Raw genomic sequence first — 12730 nt, forward strand, 5'->3', positions numbered from 1 at the left:
GTAGTTTAGGCTTATGGCATAATACATATTCGGAGGTATGTGTATTTTAGAATTATAATATACACAAGTGTGCCGTTGCTTTTAATCACTTCCGTTTGGAGACTGGTTTCATCCTGCAGTTTCAGAAGCAGCATCTTTCTTGGATTCTCTTATTCCTGTGTAAAGAATCTGAATCTCCTCAGTTGCTGCCTCCTATGGAACAGTTTACTGCTTTGACGGGGGGAGGTAAATACCAGTGACTGTTCTGATCAGCTAGTGCTGTGACCTGCTTCCAAACAGATAAATGAATATACATCAAAATGAGCCCACCTGCCTTTCCTTTGAAACAGCAACACTTGCATGCTCTTGTGCTTCAAACAAAAAAGCATATTGCAAATTAGCATTTAATCAGTGTCCTAAAAGTGCCTTGTTTTGAAGGCATGAAATGCTACCTTGTTTGGAACTAATTTCTATGGAATTCCCTTTTTTTTTTTTAATCCATCTTAATAACTGTAGTCAGTCACTATCAGTCACTATTTCAAAGTAAATATGTTATGTTCAGGTGGAGGGTGATTCTATATTATCTTAATCCAGCCAGTAAAGCTATACTTCTCTGGAAGCAATAAATTTTTACTCAGGTTTGGGGGAAAAAAAGACATGTTTGAGGGTGGGTTTTAGTTGTAACTTATTTTAAATAACAGTTCCACAAGACACAACTTCAGTTTAGTCATCCCATAGATAACCTTTTTTTACCACTTGAAATGCATACGGAAACATACATTTAGTTTTCCATGAGCCTTGGGATCGAAAATCCTTTGACATATCATGCTTGACATTGTGGGGTGAATTAAAGGTAGAAGAGGTTCCTGAAGTAATGAAATATGTCACCGGGTCCTAACTTCGCTGTCTACAACTGATGAATGGTTTTGTTTTCCCAAACCACCTGATGCTTAATTTACTTTGGGGATTTTCTCTGTTCAGTTGTTCATGAGAGTTTTGGTTTTCACCTATGTCCCTTTCCCTGCAGTGGCTCTTTTGGGGTTTTTTTGGATGCTGGATGCAACTTGTGCTCAGTTTCTCATCATTCCTCCATTGAGGAAAGGCAAGTATCTGATGCCATCTCCTGTCATACTGTGTGTGAAAGCTGTTAGCACTTGACAATTTAAAGAGAATCAAGAGCTTTTGGTGTTTTGGTGTTCTGTCATCTTTTTAAAGGAACAGGCTTCATTCTGACTTAAAAAGCACCTGAGTGTAGTGTTCCAGGTTTTGTAATGCACTCAGGATAACTATGAGAGCATGCTTATGCACACACTGAGTGTAAAAGGATGTTTTTGAGTGCTTTACATGTATTTCTCAATATTATTTAACCTCTTTTATGGACTACTTCATGAAAGGTAACTAGCTTCCACAAATGATACAACTAAAGATTTGTGATGTTTGTTATGGGTCTGTCCTCAACTCCCTATCACAATAATTCTCCTCTCTGCCAATTTCTTTGTGTTCTGGCCTTACCTGGGTACTTTGTGGTCCCTTGACACATCCAGCATGTCATGAGATCTGTCCAGACAAAGAAGTAGTGTGTATGTTAGAGTGCTACACTTGTCGATTGACCTGTTGCTCTGCAATTGATGAAGGACTCTGCTTATCATTATTTTTGCACAGGAGAGACTGTAACATGAGTCCATCCACTTTTTCTGGTTCCTGATCTCTATCGAATGCGCAGGGTCTGTTTTTTAGACCTCTACAGCAGTGTCAACTGACTGTAAACGTCTAGCCAGGCAGCCCGGTCATGTAAGGTGAATTTTCAGAGTTCACACAGAGTGATGTGCTGTCGTTAACAACCCTCTTCCCCCAGCCAAAATGAGTGAGCCAGCAATCCCTTTATTACCGTGGCTTCTGTTTGCCAGCTGCATGTACAAAGGGAATGTGGCAATGCAGCATACAGGGTGTGATGTGGCCTGGGGCTATGGGAAGCCGTATTTATGGGCGGTGTGAGAGAGGCTGAAACTTGCAGGAAAATGTAACTAGTTTGTGGAAGACTATTTGCTGCCGTATGCAGTTGGCAATGAGTTCTGATGTACCTCGAAACTGCTGGCTTAAATCCAGCCTTGGTTGGATGGTACTTTTAAACTGATAGCTGTTACGTATAAAACAGTCACAGTGTAGCTCACACACACAGGTGACTTGCTGGTTGTTCAGAACAAAGGTGAACACTGAGATAAATAATGCTCTTGCTTGTGATATTTCTAGAGCTTAAGCCAGTTTGGGTTTTGTGAGGAAATCTACTCCTGCCTCTTGTGTTGCAGTTGGTTTTCATTTATTCCCCAAACTTCAGTATGAGGGATGATCACTTGAGCATATTTCAGAAGTGGAAATTTTACCCATAGCATTTAATATTTATAAGTTCAACTTGTAATTTCCATTCCATTACTCTTAATGTGGACAACTCATAGCACTGCATGATTTTCTCCACTGGAGAAAATTCTTGGAAACACTTTCTAAATTGAAGTTTCACGTCATTGAGAACCCTTTCCCTTGGCTTTGCTCTAAGCTGGCATACCTAGAGATACAAGATGTCCACAGGTAAGCAGAAGAATGTGTCACAGTCCATTCGGTGATGGACTCGTGATGGTTCGTTTACCTTGATCTCGAAGCGCAAAATTAAGGCAACCAAAATGCCAAGGGGTTATAATTCAATCAAACAGCATTACTTTATTATTTTGCCCGTAAAGTGGCATGTGATATAGAGAGTAGAGAAAAAGGAAAGAAAAGGGGGGAAAAAAAGGTTGGCTTCCACCACAAGTTCCAAAGGCGTCCCTATGGTCTCAGGTACCGAAAGCAGAATCCTGCCAGTCCTCTGTCGCGATCTGTGATCCTTTGGTGGGGAGATATCAATGATGTCCTGTTGGGAATTGTCTTTGATGCTTCTTCACCCTCCCCCCACCCCCAAGGATTGAGGCCAATTTCTGCCTTTGTTTTGCAATACAGGCTTACCTGCGCAGGCCCGAAGAGTCCCCACTTCGCTTGCCAGAACCTGTCTGCGCCTGCATCGCTTTGGTTCAGGGGTCTCTTACTGGTCTGTTGGGTGACCTCAAGACCTTCGGCAAGCCTCTGCGCATGCTCTTCTTAGTTGGCCTTAGTAGCTGGGAGGAGGTGGGGGCAAGTTTGGCTGAGGCAACAGGTGAAAATCCGTCTTCTGGACAGCAGCTATTGTCCCCAGGTCGGAGAGACCCGTACAACACAATTCCTTTTAGGAGGTGGGGGTGAGTTTGGCTGAGGCAGCAGATGAAATCCATACAGCAGCCATTGTTACCTGTAGCCCCCGGGTCGGAGAGACATGCACAACACAATTATTTTCCTCAGGCCTCTCTCCAAGTCATTGTCCAATTCTTTCTATCAGGCCATCTGTTCTCCAAGTCCCTGATGGCAATGTTCAGGCAAATACTGTTCTTCGGACCAACTCTTACAGAATGAGACTAGTGTTTAGAGTATGAAGGTTTAAGACAGTAAAAATGATGCTGTTTTCCTCACGTGAAGCTGAATAAAATCAAAAGCCACATGCTGTAGAACTAGCTCTGTATTCTACAGGGCTGTGATTTTTATTTTGCCTTCTCTTAGCACCTGCAGCCTATTTTCTGTGTAATTAACCATCTTAACTTTTCTACCAAGTCTCAAAGAAAACATCTCGGTAAGAGGACCCATACTTCTGGCAAAATGCCATCTTTTTGAATACAGAGGATGAGGTTTTATGGAGCAAGGAGTTGTAATAAAATAAGAGTATTGCTCAATAAATGCCAGTTTGGGGAATTTTCTGTAGCTTGTTTGGTAAGTATATATGCAAATTCTGTGGCCTCATTTGAAAGAGCGCAGCATCACCAGTCATACTGGCTTTACCACATTATTTGTGTTGAAAGCTGATATGCATTTGAAAGCTTTCCTAGAGCAGAGATGGTGTTTTATAATACATTACTTGATGCTGAAAACTAAATTTCATATTTTTGCCTCTAGAAATCATGTAAATTTAGAATTCACACCAAATCAGAGAGATGTTAGTCAAAACTCTGACCAACACACAATCAAATAGAATAAAAGAACAACGCTTTTTGTAGCACATTAAAATTTAGTATGTCCAGTAAAGGACAGCTCATTACTGCCTCGCAGCCACCCATGGATGGTGTAAGGCGAGATGTGTTTATCTTCAAGACTGCATTTAACAGAAACCCTTGTTGCTCATGGAGCTATTGGTATCTCTCCATCTGGCCATTTTGAACTTCAGCTCCACCCTGAGTGCTTCTGGCCTGCCTCATACTGCTTTGCTTGATTGAAGTGGGTGTGTAAACACACACAGGTGAATAAATAACTGGCAGAAAATATCTTCAGAAACTATAATTGTACTGCTGGCTTCCTTCTTGCCTAATGCTTGGGAAGTGCTGGGCAAGGGAAGCTGAGAGCCAGCTTCAGAAACCGAAATATAGAGGGGAACATTAGTAATGAAAGGTAGAGATCAAGTGAAGGGGGAGGAGAGGAACTACTAGAGGACCAGTACAGGGTGGTACGTGGGGTATAAAGGCTGTGTTCTGCATGGGCAGAATGTTAGCCTGCTAGTAAGATATTTAATTACCATGAGATTAGTTGGCATTAGTATCTGTTAATTTAATATGGAGTTAGTCATTGCAAATGACACTTAGAACAGATTTTGAGGGCACAGACACAGCTCTGAATTTAAAGGAGAGTTTGAACAGTGAGTACTAAGAAATTTGGATCCGGAGTTTGGGTGCTGGCTTAGTCAAGTGTGACCTGTAAGCCTTGTACCAAAACAGTCTTACCACTCTTATTCTTGAGACAATAGTGGTGTGTCACTACCCAGGGTATGTTGTTACTGTTCTGGTTTCTATGATTATTGTGGTTATGTATGAATGTAGAGATTTTTTTAAAGTGTTTCCAAACACGTAACCTGCTAATAACCATAAATACCTATCAGATGTTCCTAGTTGTGTTTTACATTTTTAATTTTTCCCTATTTCACAGTAAGTGCTTGACATTAAAAACTTAAAAGGAATGCTATACTCTCAAACATTAGTCTGTGCTAGGACCTTAGTGAAACAATTATTTTCAAATTGTCTCTTTAAAGGGTTTAGATAAATGTTCATGCAGGGGATCAATATTGGGCCCAGCACTCTTTAATATCTTGTTGTGGTTTGATTGTGGGGAGACAATCAAAAACCATGGCAGATGTATTTTCCTTAACCCTCTTCCCCTCTCCTGTTTTCCACTCTCCCTCTCCTCCCCCTTTTTCACTAAAGACAGGCGATTTTGAGAGGAAAGGAAAAGAAGGACGGAGAGAAGAGCGCTGGAAAATTTGAAAACATTTTACTAATGCTACTAAATTAACGCAGAGAAAAATAAAGCGGAACAAATATTACAGAACCAGTCTTGCAATTGCCAGCAGCTAGTCTGGCAGGGTCCTGCAGCCAACCGGAACTAGATTCAGTCTGTCACGAGGCCTCAGCTTGTAGGGACAGCAGAAAAGAAGCAGCAAAACCAAGCAGCAGAACACCCAGCAGAAGAGAGAGAGAGTCCTTCTGGTCTCCACCTTTTTTATCCAGGAAGTCGTGAATGGAATGGAATACTCCAGTTGGTCAATTTGTGGTCACCTGACTCAGACCACCTCCTCTCGTTGCTCCCCTCAATGACCCAGGACATATCTCCATAAGTGATCTGGGATCAAGTGTGCCCTTAGGAACTTTGATACCAAATCAAGTGGGGAAGCGAACACTTTGGAATGGAGAACCACCCTGCAGGATGACCTGGACAGGCTGGAAGAGGCCTAAGAAGAACCTTATGAAGTTTCAACAAGCACAAGTGTAAGGTCTTGCACCTGGGTAAACATTCCAGAAGTGCAGCACAGGCTGGGATCTTATCTGGCTGGGGAGCAGCACTGTGGAAAGGAACCTGGGGGTGCTGGTGGACAAGAAGTGCAATATGAGTGAAGAGTGTGCTACTGTGGCACAGAGGATGCTGGGCTGCATCAATGAAGGCACTGCCAACAGAGACAAAGTCATCATGTTCTATGCAGTGCTTGTCAGGCCACACCTAGAATACTGTGTTCAGTTTTGGTCCCTGCTATACAAAAAAATAACTGGACAGGCTAGAGGAGGTTCAGAAATGAGCCATGAAGGTGATCAAAGGACTGGGAAGCTGCCATAGGAGGGAAGGATGAGAGACCTGGGCTTGTTCAGCCTTGAGAAGAAGGCTTAGGGGAGACCTCATCATCATGTTCAAGTATCTAAAGGGTGGCTATGAAGAAGACAGAGACTCCCTGTTTACAGTGAGTCATATGGAACAGATGAAGGGTAATGGGCACAAGTTATTCCTGGGGAGATTCTGACTAGACACAAGAGAAATTTTTCACAATGAGATCAGCCCTTGGAATAATCTCCCCAGAGAAGTGGTGGATTCCCCAACATGGGACACTTCTAAGATTTAGCTGGACAAGGTGCTGGTCCATCTTGTCTAGACCCTGCCTTTGCCAAGAAAGCTTGGACCAGATGCTCCTTGAGGTCCCTTCCAACCTGGTGTTCTGTGGTCATGGTCTTACGTTCATTCTGTAATGGCTTGTCATAGGGTTCTCTATGTTTCCACCCCCTAAAAAAGCACATATCCACAGAGTCTGTAGTAGCCTGGGGTGAAGGCAGATGCCATTGTATGTGTCCCAGACCAGAGCCTTTGGGTGGCCAGTAAAACTTCAATTTCCTGTTCCTCCTACCACAAACCCCAGGTTGCCCAGAATACTTCCCCCTGTTTACAGGTCTCTACCACAGCACCCACCATCCCAGGGAACACAGTGTGCAAGGTTATAACTGGTGACAGTCTCCAAGACAAACTCATTCCATCCATTCTTCATGGCAGAACCTTCTCTGGGCCAGTGGGGTTAGGGACACAGCACCTGGGAGGCTGCTGGCCTTGCTTGTGCAGTGCAGAGTAGGGCTGGGGTCTCGGAGCTGGGTGGCTGCTGCTGTCTCATGCATCCTGCCCTGCAGATACTCCCCTGGAGGTCAGCAGCTTCTTCATAAATGTGGGCCTCAAGGAAGGGTAGGACCAAGCACAGTGAGACCACCAGGAGTCCTCACTGCATCTCCTATTGACAGAGCCAGTCTGTGGTGAGTTTGGTACCCTACTCTAGCTCTCACCCCTTCAAGAGGTCCCTTTACCCTTTCCCCCTTGCCCAGGGATTCATGAAGCCCCAGCTGTCACTTGCTAGGGGCTGAGTGCCACCCTGGCTGTTAACACCCCTCCTACTGCTGGACCACTGCCTATGCCTACTGCCATGGACCACTGACCTCCTGAAGGCCAAGCTATGGTTTCTGCTTCTGGGTGAGCTTTAACAACCCTGGATACAAGACACTGTTGTGAATCCACCTAGCTGGGATTCTCAACTGCAAGAAAGACCAATATGTGATGGTCTTAGCATCATATAGTAGGAAAAGGTCAGTCTCTCTTTAAGCTGAGTTGTCTATTAATGTCTTCTTCCTGAAACTTAGGTGTATTGAATGCGGGCAGCTGGAAACTAAAGTATCCACTCTACGTTATAAATCAGCCTCTGATGTGGAGAAGATCATGTTTTAATAAGCAATATTTTAAAAGATGCTGATTCATTGCGAAAGCTCAAAGGACCAGAAAGCAGATCCTCAGTGTGTGTCACAACCTAGAGCAGGACAACAATAAACTGTGGCAGATGCTCTCTATTAACCCCTGCTCTCCCCACCAAAAAAAAGGGGAAAGGAGAAAGACAACTTACAGGGTTGGAAAATTAAAACAGCTTTACTAGCAGTAAGAGAAATAACACAAAACACACAAACCCAATGTTGAATCTCCTGCTGAAGAAGAATTGCACTCTGTGAGGCAGAGCCTGGCAAGTCCTGGACTGGATCCATAGCAGGCGGGAACTGGATTCAGGAGTGTGCAGATCAGAGACAGGAGGACAACAGGCTGGGTCCTCTTCAGATGCCGGCCATCAAGGAAGAAAGTGACACCCCCAATGCCCCCAGCTTTAAACTGTGTATCATGTGTATGGCACAGAATAACTTGTTGGTCAATTTGCATCACCTGCTCTGTCTGCCCCTCCCTGCAGGCATGATCCTTTTACCACCATTGCTACTGCTAGCTTGGCAAACCTGTAAACATCAAGTGCTATCAGTTCTGGAAGCAGGCACTGTATGAAAAACATGCAGCCAACTTCAGACAAGTGCAGTGACTTAAAAGAAACTTAACTGAAAGGAAAAATTACTGAAAGAGAACTGATCCTGTTTTAGCCAAAACCAGGATATTCCACCTATTTTCCCATACCGTTTACATCATGCTCAAATCATTACTACCTTTTCCCATCTTCATATATATATACATATGTATTACTAGTTAATGATTCATCTTTCTACACAAAAAGTTAGTTGAGTTCATTTAGTTCATGGCTGGGCTGTGTGTCTCCATCTGTCACAGCAGTCTCTCTGGGCAGGAGAGATGGTATGACATTTGGTGCAGTTCCTTCATCAATCTTGAGGATGCTACTTGATGAAGCTAGCTCACGTTCACCACTGCATTAACCTGAAAGGCACTTATCGAACACTGTTAGCATAGTGTAGCAATTAACATCATACAGTTCAAAGCTGAGTATTCTCACCAAGAATTAGAGCTCCTTGAACTTCAGCATCCTTCAGTATAACCTACCAAGTACAACCAGGTCCTTGAGCAAAAACAGTTCCACAAATGGGTTTGCCTTTGCCCAAAGCAGGAATAACCCAGACAGTTTTCCCCAACATATTCCTGTCAAGGACCGTGGGGACTTTATCCCCTTTGACCGTATGTAAAAGGGCTGAGTAGGGCTAGCTAAATCGATAGATTCCCCTAGTGTTAACTAACCAGGTGGCTTATGCCCAATGTTCATCCCAATTTTTTAAGGTTCCATCTCCCATATATTCTCCCTGGTCACACAGGAAAAAACACAGGTCACCTCATCTCATAAGTCTGTGCCATTTCTCTTGAGACAATCCAAGACAATCCTGCAGAAGGGCGTCTTCTAATGGCTGTGACATAGGCCTGTGTAGGTGCAGAGTAGGATGTACGCTTTACCTTGGACAATTAGTTTATTTGAAAAACTGTTTGACAATCTGATTTCACAGTCAGTTTTTCCATAGCCAAGACACAGGCCTGTAGGGAGGAAAGAGACTGTCTTAATACTGCTGCATTTTGTCAGCCACTTCACCCACAGTAGGTGCCTTTTCACTTGCTCTCAAGTCCAACGTTTCCAACAAGTTGGCATATGCTGGTGCACTCCACACAAACTTCTGCAGCATAGGTTGGGTGCATGGCACTTCATCAGGATCTACAATTGTCTGTGGGTCACTGTGAATCATCTCCTGCACAGCCAATTCTCTCAGGTACATAATACCTTTTCCATGGGGGTCCATTTTCTTGGGCTGCAGATGATATCATCTCTAAAGGCATACCTGTTCTTTACCACCACCAAGATTTGCCTCCAGAGGCTTTGAGGGTCTCTGTTTTTCCCAAGTGCCTTATCAATGCCACCTAATCTGGCCAGGGATCCCAACTGCTTGGCTTCTCTACCATCTAAGTCCAAGCTATTGGCCCCACCATCCCAGCATTGAAGTAACCGGGTGATGTGGCTCACTTTCATGATGGCTAAAGTCTTTATTCATGTCTCTCAACTTCTTCAGGGTAAAGGGGTGGACCTCTGATTCTGACTGTTCTGCTCCTGATGATGGGCCTAGATCAGATGAACCCTTTTTTCCCTGCTCGCTGTTCGTCTACTGATGTCAGAAGTAGTGCATCTTCATCATCACTTTCTTTCACTGTGCAAACTGATTTTCTTCTGTACTCCCTTCTGCTTTCAAGGGAAACTGACATTGCTGGAGTCTGAGTACCCACAGTGCATACCATGGAGGTCTGAGTAGCCACAGTGGCTGTTGCTGGGGTTGTCATAGCTGCAGTGCCTATTGTTGGGGTTGTAGTGGCTACAGTGTCTATCGTCACTGAGCAAGTAGCTGCAGTGGCTGCAGTGTCTGTTGTCTGGGTTGCAGTAGGTGCAGCAGGAGCTGGGGTCACATGAGTACATGTTAAGAAAGTTGTGCTGGCTTCACAGACCCAACACCTGCGCCAATGCTTAATCTCACACCACACATAAAAAACCATCACGGCAATCGCTAATAGAAGCATGATAATTTGATAGGCCCAAGAACATCCGAAATTCCCCAAATCTGGCCCAGTCGGGTCAGCATAAGGACTATTGCCCCAATTAAAGGTGTAATCACTAAAGAAGTCCGCCAGGTGGCGCCCGAGGCTCACAGCTGGAGTCTCACCCGCGGGTTCGCGTCCCGCGGCCGCCACTGCCGGGTGACAAGCAGTGACAGGAGCGGTAACGGCCCATTGTGCCAGGGCGCGGGCCAGCGCCACACAGCACAGCCATGCCTTTCACCCAGCGCCCAAAACTCATCAACCAGACACAAACACTGGCAAACAGCACATGCAGCAAGTACAGGAGTATTAAGGCACTCGGCTCTGAACAAATCTCTAAAAAGACATAATACTGAGCATAAAACCAAGAAAATTGGCATGATGAAAGCTGTCTATTTTAATTACCAAACCTCTAGAGCCTGTTAAAGAAAAAGTCCAATATTCTCTCGACTAAGCCCTCCCACGAGAGACAGGATTCGAACTCGCTTCCCTTAGAGCCGAGAGTTCAGTGGTCTCGTGGTTGCAACATGCAGGACACTGTCCAACCAATGTCTCAGAGCCCCTCTGTTACCCGCTCTCCAGACCCAGATCAGGTGCCACTAAATCTGTCACCGTTGAGACCTGGACAACAATAAACTGTGGCAGTTGTTCTCTATTAAACCCTGCCCTCTCCACCAAAAAAAAAAAACAAACACCACACACACCAAAAAAAACCCAAAAACAAACAAAAAAACCCAAACCAAAAAAAAAAAGGAAAAAGGAGGGAGACTTACAGAGCTCAAAAATTAAAACAGCTTTACATATAACACGAGAAACAATGCGAAGTATACGAAACCAATATTGAATCTCCGGCTGATGAGGAATTGCGCTCTATGGGGCAGAGCCTGGCAAGTCCTGGACTGGATCCACAGCAGACGGGAACGGGATTCTGGAGGGCGCAGATAAAATCAGAGACAGGAGAACAACAGGCTGGGTCCTCTTCAGATGCCGGCCATCAAGGAAGAAAGTGTGAATCCCCCCGATGCCTCCAGCTTTAAACTGTGTATCACGTGTATGGCACGGAATAACTCGTTGGTCAATTTGCATCACCTGCTCTGTCTGCCCCTCCCTGCAGGCACGACCCTTTTATCACCCCTCACTGGTGGAACATCACAGATCTGCTGTTGACCTTGGCTGCTACAGAAATAAGTATAAACGTGGAGCTTTTCTGCACACCATTGCTACTGCTAGCTTGGCAAACCTGTAAACATCAAGTGCTATCAGTTCTGGAAGCAGGCACTGTATGAAAAACATGCAGCCAACTTCAGACAAGTGCAGTGACTTAAAAGAAACTTAACTGAAAGGAAAAATTACTGAAAGAGAACTGGTCCTGTTTTAGCCAAAAGCAGGACAGCAAGTTATTTTAAGTCTGCTGAACTACAGCAACTTATTCTGGCAGAGGGCCTGTGCTGCTGCTTTAAAAAAAAGCCTATCTCAGGTTCTGCCTTGTTAGTGGAGCATGCAAAACCAGGTTAAAATCTAAAAATTTTGGTTTAGGAGTTCTGCTAGTGGTATTATGACCTTCTTCTGCATAAAACAGCTAAGACCTTTGCAGGGATGCAGATTTATTTTAAATTGCCTCACAGTACTACTCCTTCAGTATTATTCGCAAAACAAACAACATCCAAAAGTTAGTGACGATTGCACAATTGTTTGCAGAACTTCATCACTGAAGAAGTGCTGTACTTGCTGGGCAGATGATTTGTAGCATGTGCTGGAATCTGCAGTGCCAGTTCTTGATGAACTGATCTTGAGTGGTCTGGTTTTGTGGCTTTCCTTTGAGGCTGTGGTTCTCTCCAAACTGAACACTGAAATTGTAAGGTCACTCATTACATCACAGTTTCAGCACAGAAACAGAATGGCATCAGTAAGCAATGACGGAAAAACTTGGTAAGGGTTGCTGTAAACCTAATTATTTTTTGCTACGGCTTTACCAACAAAAAACTGTGCTCTTGGTTACTGTCTGCCTCAGGCCTCACATCAGCAAGGGAAGAAAAAATTGTAAAAGCTTTCTTAAGGAGATCTTACTCCTCGTAGTAACGTGCTACTATCATGTTTGGTCTGTTCTGATCTGGCAGTTTCCTGGTAGGTTATGGGGATAGCACTGGTATTTGTCTCCATTTACCTAGCTGAACCCACTCTGATTTTCACCAAATTTACCCTCAGACTTGCACAGCCCACTTTTCAAAAGGCAGTTTTCTGATACCTCTACTGTGTGGTAGGGAGGCTTAAAAATTAAGAGGTAGATAAATGTAGGGAGAAAAATTTCATTACGGGTTTTTATTTACATACTCCTAGCTCCGTAAAGTTGCAAATCAGTTGTGATACTGGCAACACAGTGGGAAGAAACCTCCAAATCCCTATAATACCTATGTATGGTCTTATACCTGTTATTGCACGCAGATTCCATTCAAAATTCCTGGTAGCTTAGTGAGAGAAAAAATAGAAAGGAGGACAGCAGGTG

The sequence above is a fragment of the Caloenas nicobarica genome, chromosome 5, assembly GCF_036013445.1.
Source record: "Caloenas nicobarica isolate bCalNic1 chromosome 5, bCalNic1.hap1, whole genome shotgun sequence".
NCBI lineage: Eukaryota > Metazoa > Chordata > Aves > Columbiformes > Columbidae > Caloenas > Caloenas nicobarica.